This window comes from Vicugna pacos, chromosome 13 (genome assembly GCF_048564905.1).
Source record: "Vicugna pacos chromosome 13, VicPac4, whole genome shotgun sequence".
Classification (NCBI taxonomy): domain Eukaryota; kingdom Metazoa; phylum Chordata; class Mammalia; order Artiodactyla; family Camelidae; genus Vicugna; species Vicugna pacos.
The window spans coordinates 13,665,703-13,679,524 of NC_132999.1; the positions used below are offsets into that span (position 1 = coordinate 13,665,703).

The 13,822-nt window shown below is 34.5% G+C and overlaps 1 protein-coding gene and 1 pseudogene across 1 annotated transcript in view; both read left to right on the top strand.

Moving 5' to 3' along the window:
• The window catches only part of NEGR1 (neuronal growth regulator 1), a 769,326-nt gene that overhangs the window by 134,455 nt on the left and 621,049 nt on the right, over positions 1 to 13,822 (top strand). The window lies entirely within an intron of this gene.
• On the top strand, positions 12,012 to 12,177 carry LOC116282832 (small nucleolar RNA SNORA2/SNORA34 family; annotated as a pseudogene).

Here is a 13,822-nt window from a genome sequence, read left to right on the forward strand (position 1 = left end):
GGACCAAAATTGGCTTGAAAAATAAAACATCCAGAAGAGGCGTGGAAATAAATAGTAAAAGATGGAAGCAATTAAAAAGATCCTTGGGTCTATGATTATAACTAAAGAGACTTGTCAGTTTCAGAAACTTTGCATGGAGGTTGAATAGTGCTCCCTGATAAACTGCCGTGAAGATTATTCCTTATCATGTGCAACATCCAACAAATCTTTACAAGAATATTCCAGGAGGTGTCATATTTTCTCCAACTATGTCTCGCATTATTGAGACATATTCAGAATATGTCTGTAACCTATTAGTTGTTACTATGTAATATAGAGTTGTTTTACTTAGTATTTTGAAAATAATGTGTTTGATCCCAGTTTAACACTGCCCCTGGACGTCACTGCTTTCTGTTGGGATGGTCATGGAATTTCAGAAGGATTGTACTCCAGCATGTCAAGGGCTAGTGACATTTGCTACTTGAAGTACTTTCTGATATTCATAACCGTATTTGAAAATACAGTGTTCCCTAAAAATTGCTTCAGTGGTGATAGACCACCCTATCCAATATAATTTCACTTCATTTCATGTCATGGTGACATTTGCTGTAATTAAAGAGCTCATACATAGCAGAAGCCCTAAGAACTGTTGTTAACTTGTATATATGATGCAGATATACATGAATACATTATTTACATATGCATAAGTACATAATTATATATATATACACATACATACACATATATATATAGTCTTCATAAAACATGCCCAGTGTTACAAAATTTTTCTATTTTGTGTGTGTATGTTTGTGTATGTGAAAAAGCATCAAGTTACTAAACAGATCGGGAATAAAATTCACAAGTTTTCCGCCAAGTATGACTCTGCACGTTTGTGCATGTTCTTGCAAAGGCCATTTCTTTACAAATAGGGTCCTGGGGGATTGTTAACGCTAGATGAAGCTTCCTGTTTGCCAACACTACAAATGCATTGTATTATAAATGAGAACAGCTTGTTGAGAGCTGTGGTTTAATGTTTTCTGGAAATAGATGAAGACAACATGTTCTGATTTATTTGTAGCAATCCAGTTAGGAGCTTATTGAAGGAGGTTGGGTTTTTGTGGTTTTTTTTTTTGTTTGTTTGTTTGTTTTTTTAACAAGCATAGGAAATATGTTTTTGTGGTGGTATCGTTGATAAGTACAAATTCTTCCTAAAGTAATTATGCATGCTTCAGAGTAAACCTCCTTTTAGGAGAACAATTGGTATCCAGTTTTGTATCTAAGTAAACAATATTTACATAAAAATACTAGAAAGTTATTAATCATATGAGCCATCAAAATCCTCTGCAGTGTCCCACAAAAGGAAGTTAAATTAGTGATAATTGTTTGCTTATTGATGTAGGATAGTATAGTAATGGTTTTGTTTAATAATCATAGATCAATCAGTAAATTCTCCTTATTCCTATCTATCTATCTTAGTGGATTTTGAACAAATATCTGGATAATAATCATTCCTCTGGGAAAAAGAAAGGAGGGATGATCAAATAAAATACACCCTGCTTTGCCTGCTAACATATTTTGCTTTCAGTGTCTTTACATTTTTTTGCCAATTTCACCATCTTAACTTAGACTGTCACCTAAGAGTTCTATACAATAATTAAAAATTTTTTCAGTAATTAAATTTAAAAAAAATTTTCTTTTTTTAAGATTTAGTGTCTTTAAAATTATGTCTAAAATAGATAAGATGAAATATCAAAGTGTATAAATCTGAAGTGTACAGCTCAATGATTTTTTACATATGAATACTTCAGAATAAACACCATCTAGATCAAGATATAAAACATTTCCATTACCTCAGAAAATTCTTTCTTACCGCTTCAGCCACCAGCTCGGGGGTGATCACTCTTCTGTCTTCTGTCAACATCAATTCATTTTGATTGTTCTTGAATTTAATATAAATGAAATCAAGCACTTGTATGATGTCTTTCTTTGTTCAGGATCATATCTATGGGATTCATCTATGTCGTGTTTATCAGCAGTTCATTCTTATTAAATTATTGTTTTGTATTCCCTTATAGGAATACATAGTAGATTAGTAATTTATTCCCCTGATGATGGTCATTTGAGTTGCTTCTAGTTTTCTACTATAATGAATAGAGTTGGTATGAACATTCTTATTCACATCCTTCGTTGGGCGCATACACTCCTCTCTCTTGGCCGTATACCTGAAGTAGGATTGCTGAGTTATAGAATAAGTGTGTGTTTAGCTTTAAGAGCTACTAGCTAATAGTTTTCCAAAGTTACGCTTCTACTAGCAATTTTATGGGCGTTCCAGTTGTTACACAGTCTTCCTAATGCTTGGTATTTTCATTCTTTTAAATTTTAGACTTTCTGATGGATGTATCATAGTATCTTGTGATTTTAAGTTGCATTTCCCTGATGAATAATGATGCAGTTTTTTCTCATGCTTACTGGCCATTTGGACAGTCTCTTTTGTGTGTTACATGTTCAAACCTTTTGACTATCCTTTAACAGTTTTTGGTCTTACTTGATTTGTGTGAATTCTTCATACATCCTGGGTATAACCTCTTGATAGATAGATAGATAGATAGATAGATAGATAGATAGATAGATAGATAGATAATGAAAATATTATTCTGGTCTATGACTTGCCCACACTTAACTCTTCTACTGTTATTTTTAATAAACAAAAGTTCTTAATTGCAATGAAATCCAATTATGTTTTTATTATTTTATGGTTATCATCTTTTGTACCCAGTTTAGGAAATCTTTGCCTACTTCAAGGTCATGAAGATATTATCCTATGTTGTATTTTAGAAGCTTGATTATTTTAATTTGACATTCATATTTATTAGCCATCTTTAATTAATTTTTATATATAGTGTAAGGTAAGAGTCAAGTTTGTTGGTTTTTTTCCCCATTTAGATAAACAATAGTTCTAGCCTCATTTGTTGAAAAAAACATACTTTCTTCCATATCTTTGTATTGGCACCTCAGAGGGAGAGTATTCAATATTTCACCATTAAATATGTCAGCTGTAGTTTTTTGGGTTTTGTTTTTGTAGATAGCTTTCCTCCAGCTCTACTGAGATATAATTGATATATGACAATGTATTAGTTTAAGGTGTACAACATAATTCAATACATTATACCAATACAATATACATTAAAATATATATAATATTGTAAAATGATTACCATAGTAAGTTTAGTTAACATCCATTAGCTTACATACTTATAATTTTTTTCCTTGCAATGAGAAATTTTAAGTTTTTCTCTATTGACAGCTTTAAAATGTATAATACAGTCTCAGTATTTTCAAAGTCATATATTTTCAAGAGTCACCAACTTAGACTCTGTGTGTTTGTCATCAGTACTTCTCTGGAAGTAGGTTAGCTATGACATAACTTAAAGGCTGAGTTGATTAAAATTACATATAACTCAAAAAGTTCTCATCTTTTCAGATTATGGCTCAAAGCTTTATATTCATTTAAGTTGTTCTTCTTAATTAATCATTTATACTTAATTATTTTAAACTCACCACAAGGCCCAAATAAATGAATCTGTTCTCCTCCAGCGTATCTAGGCATTTCAGATGATGACCAAGCGAGACAATGGTCTGCAAATTCATTATAAAAAGCCCTCTTTGAAAATATTCCAGGGTCTCTGAAATTTGGCTCTATTGACATTTTGGGTTGGGTACCCAAATGTCAATTTTGTTGTAGGGGGCTGTCCTGGGCATTGTAGGATCTTAGGAGTTTCTGAGTCTTCTACCCATTACATGCCAAGACCATTTCCCTGTTGTGACAACCAAAAATATCTCCAGACATTGCCAGATGCCCTCTATGGGAGGTTGGGGGTGACAGGGAGGATAAAATCATCCCTCACTGAGAATCACTGATATATTTTGATATTCACAACAGTGCAAATACTGCCTTTTGACGTAGTTATCCCAATATGACAACCAGAACATTTTTTAACATCACACAAATAACAAGGTTTTCTTCCACCTCAGGTTGCCTATTTATCCTCATAACCACCCCAGCCTTAAGTATTTTCTTTTTAATACTTAAGGTATTCAGGTATTAATAATCTTACCATATATATTACATTTGTCATAGTGTGTTTTCATCAGTTCTTAGCAGATAATCTTGAAAGATACTCATAAATTTTAATCTGAATACTTTTACTAATAATAAGCCTTTGTCATTTTTACCTATTTAACAAATTTAGATCAGTTTTATCCTCACAAAAACACGACAATGATTATTGTACTTTTATTTCAAAGTACTTAGGTTTTATGGAGAGCTTTGCATTTACTTGATATTTACCTTTTCCCATTTGTTTTGCCTTCATTGCACTGTGATGTTATGTGCAATGACTTTTTAAATTTTAAATTAACATTCATACTCATAACTTCTTTCTTCATGTGTCAAACTCCTGTTCATCCTTCAAGACCCAAGTCCTGCACATTCTGATAAAGCCTTCTACAACCCATTTAATGAAAAAAATTCCTCTTATCTATGCTCCCAGACAATTTCTTCAAACATTTATAATTGCATTTACCACATTACATTGTAATTTATTGTTTACTGTTAGCTGACTGTAACATATTATATTCTAGAATAAAGTAAATCCTAATGAAATTTTAATTTTCTTTGTTAATTTATATATTAATATTTAATTTCCAACTTTATAAGGATTAAATATTGTGTAACTATAAATCTCTGGCTTAATACCCAATACAGCAGTCATGCAAGAAATGTCATTGTCGTATTTGAAATATGAAACCTGATGGACATCATTATTAGGTGAAAATAAAATAACCTTTTTTTTTTTTAACCTTAAGACTCACTGAAAATCTAAGTAGATTAGGTAGAATAACAATAAAAGAGATCCCATGATATAATCTCTGAACTAAGTTTTCACCGTGATCCAGAAAAATTCAAGATTATTTACATATAGTATGTAGGCTTGAAATTTATGAAATTTGCTTAGGAAATAAAATGTTTAATCATCACAACTACATCTATTTAAAATTTGCTTGGAAATAGCTCCCACTATAGAAATAGAAATATAGAAATATATGTTTGTGTATATAATATATATAATATGTAACATACTATTTATAATTTATTTATCTAAATTATAATTCAAATAAATTTATATTAATGAAAATATATACTTCTGTTAGGGTTTAGCTAGAGTAACAGAACCTGCTATAGTCATTTTACATGAAAAGAGATTTAATATAGGAAATTGTGTGCTTAAAATTGTCAGAAGAGCTGGAGCGTCAGGGTCCAGGCTGGGCTTCCAGCAGTGACTCCTTGAGCAACACTGCAGAACTGCTGCTTTACCGCAGCTGCACAGTAGGGGTCAGGACACAGTTTTCCTGACTGTCTACTCTAGGAAGACATCATCCTAGCCACTGCCAAAACTGTTGTCACTTGAACCAGAAAATGCCTGCTCAGTCCTTACTATCAGAATGAACACAGTATGGCCCACCAGCTCTGTTTCCACTTCCTAATTCTGGGTAGTGGACCTCAAGTCACTGCTGGAGTCTCAGCCGCAAAGGAGTATGGGAATGTTTTAAACTCTATACCCTTTGTCATACAAAATGGTGCAAAAAGGAGATTAGAGGAAAGACTGAAGAAATCAGCTAGATCTATTAGAGGTTGTAAGTCAGGATTTGGCCATAAACAGTGTGATTCCAGGACCAGAGTTTTATAGCTCAACCTACAAAGTGGATTGAAAAGACTGTGCTTGATGAATCCCACACACTCTTCAGCACAAGCCACTGAGCTTAGCGCTGTAGGGACACAAGTCTTGAACACAAATACCAAAAAGTCTGTGACCTCAAAAGTTGGATCAGCTTTGAGATTTAGGAGGAAGAAAGTGATTTGTTGCCTGAAGAGAATTCTCAGCCAAGCTCCATGGCTTCCTTCCATTCCATCTTCTGCCAAGTGGCACAGTTGACTTTCTAGAGTGAGTAGTTGCAATGGTTAGCTAGTCCTCTGTAGTCACAGGATTTCTTTGTCATACTTTATGCCACTTCTCTTAGATAACATTTGGCTGCAGTTTCTAGAGCAGGTGGCACTTGAGAATCAAAAATACCTTGAGGCAAGTGAACATCCTTCTGCTTACAGTCTGGCCTATATAAAGAATGTTAAACTAGCAGGTGTCCATCCCCCGAAGCCGTCTGTCCACAAACCAGAAAGAGATATTTCTTTTCCATGGGGGAATATATTTCAGTCTTTGAGGGATTGAGGAACAGAGGAACATTCCTGAAGTATTAACACTGTAAGACACATAGCATGTGCAACTGGGCACACTGTCCCCAAATCCCCTGTTATACTGCAGAGATGTTATCTATCCAGGCACCATGGTATTTCCCTTTTTCTTTATTTTCCTTTCAGAGAGCATGGTTAGAAATCTCTTCCTAGGCATTTTCTTTGTGCCTAGAATGTTGACAGGTTGAAGCACAGAAATCAGTGTCAGTGTTGCTAAATTTTGGCTAATGATAAAACTATATTTTGACATTACTAAGATGAATAACAGAATAACAAAAATAGCCACTAAGTCTTTTTGTTTTGGAGATCATCGAGGACAAAAAGGAGCTGTGCATAAGCATCTCTAGATCTGATAAAAGTAACTGATTTAATTAGACACAACTTAAAAAAACATACATCAAATATTCCAGGAATGTGAAAAATTGGGACTTCCACTGTTCCACTGTATTTTAATATTTGTTAGTAAAACTCATCAAGTAGAGATAAAGTTAAGAAGATGTAAGGAAGAAACAGATTAAACTCAGCATCGTTTACAATACAGTCACTGTTTTTTTTTGAGTCAAAGTTTATAGAAGGCTACATAAGAGTTCACCTGAGTTTTAACTAGAAGTAGTAGCTCATCAGAGGTGTATGGCACTAATACATATCACATGTAGGTATATGGCTATGAGTGAGCAATTTTAGATGCCACTTATTAAAACATTTTAGTTAATATCTTCATTATCAAGATCAGTGAAAAAGATGTATTAAAAATTCCCTTGGATATGGATATTGGAAGATATTTTAGTGTTAGCTGACTGTTTCTAAAGAAATAACTGGAAACAAAGTAAATATGTTCTTAGGCTAATCATTTGAAGATTTAAATGTTAATCTCTATGTCTATTTATATAAAGTGTATTTTTAAGTATTAAGCTGTTACTTGAAAGTCAGTATAAATATTCTATTTAAAGCAAACTATTTAATATAACTTATTGTTAATACATTTCATTACCAAACAAGTGTGTGTGTGTGTGTGTGTGTGTATCTATGCATGTGTGGTGGGGAGATAGAAATCAGGTTGGGATGTTTTATTTTCAAGAAGTAGGGATTAAATTGGCTGTAATTAAAGCTATGGCTATTTTTATTTGACAAATATTTATTGATTATCTGCTATATGTACATTGTGCTAAAGATTAGCTAAATCATTAAGGCTGCCTATGACTTTAAGGAATTCCAAATTGCTGTCTGAGGTTGTAAATTGGATGTTATTATTCACAATTCAAAGGGAGCTGTGCTCTGCAAAGCAATTCTTTTAAAAAGCCATCTCTAATTCATACGCTGCTTTGCAGATCATAGTTACTTTTCAAAGAGATTTGATGGGCAGATACATACATTTTAACTTAAAGTTGATGGCTTTGTTTTCCTTTTAAATAATGTTTTATGTGTGCAAGTTTAATGTGCACAAAATAAAAAAGTCAAAAAGTGCAGAACGTTATTATGTAAAAAACAAAAGTCTTACCAACATCCTCCTTCATTGCACTTCCCAGAATGAAGCTTTTACTCTGTTTTGAGAATGGAAATCTCTATTATATTTCTACTGAACCTTCAAACTGAGAACCATATTATAATACTAGCCAGGATTGTTTCCTTGCTGACTTAATATGTTCCTTCTGTTTTTAAGGGGCTGATCAACTTTTGCTTAATTTTAAATTCAGGCTATAAATTTAAACAAAATAAATATAACATAAAAGAACATCTGAAGTTTAAATGTAATCCAGATTTTCTTAAGTGAAGTCCTTATACTTGTTGAACCCTAATTGCTGTCTTGATTTCATGGCCCTACATTTGTGTAATCAGAACTCCTTTGTCCCCCACCTCACCATCAGGATGGCGTGGTAGGAGAGGCAGGAGTTAAGACCTGTACTCTTAACATTTGTACTCCAAAATTAAAATTTCCTTTCTAAATAAACCTAATTACCTACACCCCCCCGAAATAAAATAAATAAGTTAAATTTCCTTTCCTCTAGTGGGTACCCCATATTGATTTGGGGTCAGTGTGTTGTCATCTGAGTAAATCCTGCATATGGCAAGAGTGATAATGCTCCCTGGCACACCCATTAAATGCCTCAAACCCTCTCAGCTAAGTCAGTCAAAACCATCACCCTTCCCTGCTCCCTGTGTACAATACACACTTTTCAGAAATTGCTCCCATTTGAGACCCATGTGGTTAACGTTCTTTCTCAGACTGCAGTCTGTTTAGGTCTGCTCCGTCCAGAAGCCGTTACTTAGCCATTACCGGATACCCTTTGTATCCCAGGTGCCATTGTCCCTCTGTTCTTAACAAGATCACACACTCACATGGTTGAGGCCAGGCTAAAACTTTGAACATAACTTTCTGCACAATTGGAGGAATAGAAGAGAGCTATAATGTGAATAAACTTAAAACTTGCTGTTAAGTATCACTATGAAACCTAATACCAGCCACATTTTTTGGTTCCATTCAGGGTATCTCCATCCCTAACTAATCTGATCTGTGAATTATGGTGAGAATTCCCATTCTTTTTAGGGAGATATTCATCTCAACCCAGGACTGTGTGATGTTATCTATATGCTTAATGGAAAAATCACATAAAAACACAAAATACTGAAATCAGTACATTGATTACAGCTTCTCAGGGATAGCCATTCCTGAAGATGTCCTTTTGCTTTTTACTGACATAACTAAACGATTCATTACAGGAAGTTTAACAAAGCAGAAATTTGAACCAAAGACATGTTCAAGTCTCTCTGTCTTTTACAAAACAGAAAGAGCTTCCAGCCAGCTTTTTCAAGAGTCTGCCGATCCCATTTTGGCATCAAAAACAGGAGTGACATATATGACACTACATCTTCTTAAAAGAGTCAACTTTGTCAAAACTCAAACTTTTCATGAGTATATTCGCTTCTTTTTACTAATAACATGCACATTCAATGAACTAAAAGTATGATCTCCTGTGTGATCAGTTTGCTCCAAGGTGCGCGTGTGTGTGCGAGTGCACACAGACACACACACACACACACACAGAGTCTCTCTCTGTATAAAAGAATATACACTTCTGTATCTGAGGACAGTGGAAAATAGAATAAATAGAATAAAGGATGTGTTTTCAACCTTTTCTTGTTTTCTCTTTTTAAAAACAAAAGAGCAGGATTTTCTACAATGTTTTCTCACAATCTAAAATATTATAAGGAAGTGAAAAGCTTCCTTCCAAAGAAGAATCTATTTTTGTTTAATCATTACAAGTCTTGGTTTAGCCAGGGTTATCCAGAGAAACAACACTGATAGGAGAGGGGTATAGATATAGATGTATATAAAGATACGGGTATATATTGATTTTCTGGCCTGATTGGGGTTGTTGAGGGTAGAAGGTTGCAGACAAGAGGCTGGAAGGACTGCTGGGCAGGGTGAAGCCTGCTGGGGCCGGGGGTGGACTTCATTCTGGGTTTGCCTGTTGGGGTGTTCAGTTTGATTTACAGTATGGATCTCTAAGGGAGAGTGGTTTGATGTTTTGGGAGGCATAATGCTCTGCTATGGCCTAAATGACTCTCTTCTACTCTTGTGCTGTTTGCAGTGATGGGGACTGCACCATATTGCAAATAAAAAAGCTTGGCAAGTCCCAGATCCACAGAAAAGAGTTGCAGTTTGAGTTCAAAGGCAGTTTGATGGCAGCATCCTTCTTGTTCTTTGTTCTATTCAAGCCTTCAAGGCTTGGATGAAGCTCAGCCACCATACAGAGGGTGATCTGCTTTACTCAACGTGTACTAATTTAAATGTTAATCTTCTAAAGGAAAATCTTCACAGAAAATTCTAGAATATTCTTTGACCAAATATCTGAGCACTGTAGCCCAGCCAAATTGACATATAAAATTACCCATGGCGTTCAATAAGGTAATTTGGAAATTTTCAAGCATAAACATAACAACTTACTTTGTTTCTTGGTTAGTAGATGATAGCATGGCATTACACAAATGTGTGTACGTAGGAACTTGAGAATATGGCTGGCAAGGCTGCGTGGCAAATGTGGAGGCGTGATAAAACAGCAGAAGTGCTCTGCCTGAGAAGTCTGTCTGTGTGGTGCTGTCATACACAAGGGTTAAATTCAGTTTTAAGTATTGTGTGAGATTGTACAGGCTGTGAAACTGAAAGCCTGACAATATTTGAAGAAAATGAAAGGCACCTGACTTGGAGAGGAGACATTCTACAGAAGATCTGAGCTTAGAGGGAGAAAGATTGAAGTCTGAATCTGTTTGGAAAAAGTTATTTGAAATACCATAGTCAAGTGGTCCAATTCCTTAGCTTTACTCCCATGTTCTTACCTACTTTTCTCCTTACTTTCTATTTTCTTTTGCTCTTGCATGGCTTCTCGTATTCTTCCTTTTGTAAACACACACACACACACACACACACACACACATTTTTCCCATAAATGCCTATTACCATTCCTACCTTCACTTACCAAGAATAGCAGGTATAAATCTACTCCATCAACTCAGATGTGCAGTAAATACACTTTGTTCACTTTCTCCACTTTATTTGAATTTCTGATTTTGAGACACTATTAATTAAGTTGGCAGTAAACCCAGTTTTTCTTCTAGCTTTCCCTGACTCCAAAGCCAAAGCACAGTTCCAGAGTCTCATGTATCATCATGACTTAGGTCACTGGTCTACACAGTTTGCTAGTAACAATAAGTCTGTATCCGAGCCATCATGAAACTGTTGGGTCTAGTGGCTCTCCATGCCTCTCTATGCCAGGTTGGTACTCTTGACTCTGCCTCCCTGGGGTCCAGTTCTTCCTGGATGCATTACGCAATACTGACTTCCCAGTTTGCTGAAGAGTAAGTACATTAAAATACCAAACACTAAGTGAAGTAGGTCAAAGACTCATTCTGAATCATTGTCTCAGATAGCTTCTTGCCAAAAAGAAGGAAGGAGTAAAGAAAATATTGGTAGGTGGCTATGGAGCTGATACTAAAAGAAGGAACTTGAGGAGAATGAAAAATAAAAAGGCAGCATTAGAAAACGTAGGGAGATTTTTGAGGAACCCCAAATGCCTCACCAAAAACCTATTTAGAAGGGAGATCGAGAGGATTACAAGCTGTACTTTTGCCAAGGTGGTGGAAAGTGATAGGTGGTGGGAAAGGTTGATTTTTAATGGAAATATCATTGTCTTAAAAAGAGAAACCAAGTGTATAGATACATCACCTATACCTCCTAGAAGTACACTCTGAAGCTAAGATCCAAAACCTTCACATCTTTTCCAATAAACCACCCATAGATGAAGGACTCTTTTTGTGGAGGACGTAGGAAGCAAGGGAATAGAGGATGACAGGTAGAGAACCCAGGATGTGCCATCAGCAGCAAATTGAGAATTAGATACATGCTTTCAATGTTGGGACATTGCACAATGCCATTTCTTGCTCCTGGGAAGAGGATTCATTCTCTTTAGTAACTTATGGACTACTCTCTCTTGATCATCCTTCACCCTCCTCTGGTCTAGGTAAATTATTGTTTTTTCTATGTTTTTCATCATTCAGCATCACGTCATCTGTGTATATCACTCATGTATGTGAGTCATTCCTACTAAATTACTAACTCAAAATCATCACCTCAAAATAATGAGATATAGGTAGACCTTACAAAACCAATGTTTTCTGATGCTATTTTGTCTTCAGCTAACCTTTGCTTATTTAAACGACAGAAATAGACATGGCTCAGAAGAAGGACCAGTGTAACCAAAGTGGTAGAACCCTTATTATTACATATTTATTTGTAGATAGGTCAAGCAGGAGCCTAAAGAAAAGTCTTTTTATGGTCTGTTGGCCATTTCAGAACTTTGGAAATGTAATGGTCAATTAATTAGAAAGAAACATTTGAGAAGAAAAAAATAAAAATAAAAAAAATAAAAAAATAAAAAAAATATTTGTAGATAGGTTGTTGTTGCGGTTTTTTATATCTACATCACTTTTCCCATTCCCTTTGCCACTGCCCTACTTCAGGTTTTAAATTATTTAATACAACAGTGTCTTAAAAATAGATTATGATAGTGTCTTTTTTCAGGTTTATTGAGACAGTATTGCCATATAACACATGTAAGTTTACGGTGTACAATGTTAGTATTTGATATGTATATATATTGCTAAGTGGTATCCCCTGTAAGGTTAGTTAACATCTGTGTCCCCTCACAACATTACTTCTCTTGTGTGGTGATAACATTTAAAATCTCTTGACAACTTTCAAATATATAATATGGTACTGTGAATTATACTCACCATGCTGTACATTAAATTTCCAGAACTTACTAATCTTATAGCTGGAAATTTGGGGGAAATTATTTTCCAGTAACAAAAATTATCTCCCTTAATATTTATGACCAAGACCCACATTCATTTGAATCAGTGGGCATAGATTTAGCTATTTGCTTCAAAACGGGGGAAGAAACCAAATAATTATTCATGTATCCTATTAGTCAAGCCATATAAATATTGTCAACACAGAATCAATTGATGATTAGAAAACTTGTTGTGAATTTAGACAAAGAATAGAATATTGGAAAATGAAACATAAAATCAGTGCATATATTATGGAAAAAGTGGTGAATTATGGAAAATATAATGAAGATATAAGCTTATGAATGTGTACTGAATATAAGACTCTGATTATCACTTTGAATTTTTAGATAGTTATATGAGAAAAATAAGCTAAAGAGTAATAAAAAGGAGAAAGATAATACAGCTCAGAGCCATCAGCATTCCAAACATGAATAAAAATTGTGAAGAATTATGTCTATTTCACTGTACTCAAGTTGGAGAATGAAAATGGATAAGTCAAATAGACTACTTTGTGTAGACCATAGAATGTGTAATAAAGCAGAATCAAATTTAAAATCACACTCTGCTTCTTAGCCACTCTGTGGTGTTCTTTGTGTTAACAACTCTGAATCCCATTTCCTTGTTTGTAAAATAATCCTTCTCAGAATTGTTATGAGGACTTGGCCATCACCGAAGTGAAAACAACCTAGCAGCCTAGTAGGAAGCACAGGGATGGATGGATGTGCAAATTCCTACCACAAACATGTCGGGAAGTTGGACAGGAATCCTTGTCATTCTCCCCAGTTCTTCTTTGGCTGATTCTTAGAAGCTCCCTTGGAAAAGCAGTAGTTATCTTACTCATATCAATAAGGGGTTTTTATGAAACAGAAGGTTTTGATGACTTCAAATTATGAGAACTTCCACAATTTGGATTACAAAAGAAAATGAGTTTATAATATTTACCATTACTCATTTGTTATGATTGTTCTTTATCTGTCAGTTGCCATTAAACTCTAATGTCTTTGCACATACATGTTGTATCTTACTCATCTTTTCATACCATACATTAATGGTACTGTGCCTAATACTAACATTTGAAACAAATTGACTTAATAACACTACTTTGTGCATGTGGGTTTAATTAATGGATCATTTCTCATGATATGAAATTCATATTCTGCTATGTTTTAACAAGGGAGAAAAGAAATG